This window comes from Penaeus monodon, chromosome 23, assembly GCF_015228065.2.
Source record: "Penaeus monodon isolate SGIC_2016 chromosome 23, NSTDA_Pmon_1, whole genome shotgun sequence".
NCBI classification, from domain to species: Eukaryota; Metazoa; Arthropoda; class Malacostraca; order Decapoda; family Penaeidae; genus Penaeus; species Penaeus monodon.
Genome location: NC_051408.1, coordinates 9332767 through 9333942, shown reverse-complemented (window position 1 = coordinate 9333942; position 1176 = coordinate 9332767).

The following is a 1176-nucleotide window of genomic DNA, read 5'->3' as shown; positions in this document are numbered from 1 at the left end:
AATTTCAATCTTACTCTGCAGCTTGTACTTGTTTTGAATAATCTTTCCATTTTAATCCCTCTTTGTTTCATAAATGTTTCCGCTGTTAGCTACAATATCCACAGGAAAATTATCTGTCCTTAGGCGATTCGCCACAATAAATCTCCTTGAGTGTTTGTCTATGCTTTGTCAGTATAAATAGTATCGACAGACCATGAATAGGAGAGCAACCAGTCATGAAATACATAAAGAGAAAGGATTGGTTCACGTGAATGATGGAGAGGGGGTGAGTGGGGGAGATGGAGAAAGGGGGAGCTGAGGAAGAAGGGGAGGGAGGAGGACAAAGGCGATGGGAAGGAGGGTAGGGAGATGGAGGAGGAAAGGGGGATTGGAAGAAAAATGAAGGATAGGATAGGTAAGGGATGCGAATAACGAAGGGAGTAGATGGAGGAGGAAGGAACTGGGGAAGAAGGAAGGGAGAAACTATAGACGAGGAAGGAGGAAGGAAGGGAAAGGAAAGTAAGTAGGAAGGAAGAGGAAAGGTTTAGATAGGATGAACAGGGGAGGAGGAGAAGAGGAGAGAGAGAAAGTGAAAATATAAATGGAAGAAACAGAGAAAAACAGTAGACATTGAGAATTTGGGTTAAAAAAAGGTAAAGTAAGGACCTAGAAGAGAGAAAGTCATAAAAGAGAAGAAATGAAGAATAAGAAACAGCGGTGAAAGGAAGGAATAAAAAAAGACAGGAAGGGAGAGATGATAACAAAGAAAAAAAATAATAACGAAACGAGGAGAAAGGGAGGAAGAAAGAGAGACAGGAAGATAAGGCTAAAATAGGAAAAGAAATGATGATAACAAAGACGAAATAAAGAATAGAAGAAAGAGGGGAAAGGAGGAGGAGAGAAAAAAGGAACCAGGACGAGCCAGCGAGATCAGACATGATAAAGTTGATAATAAAGACGAAAGGAAGGATAAAGAAAGGAGGAGAGAAAGGAAGAGAGAAGAAAGAGAAACAGGAATAACCATCGAGATCAGACTTGATAAAGTTGACAACAAAGAAAAAAGGAAGGGGAGAGGAAAGAGGAGAAAGGAAGGAAAAGAGAGAGACATGATAAACAAAAAGCTGAAAGGAAGAATAAAAGAAACGAGGATAAAGTAGGAGAGAAGAAAGAGAGAGAAGAACACCATCGTGATCACAT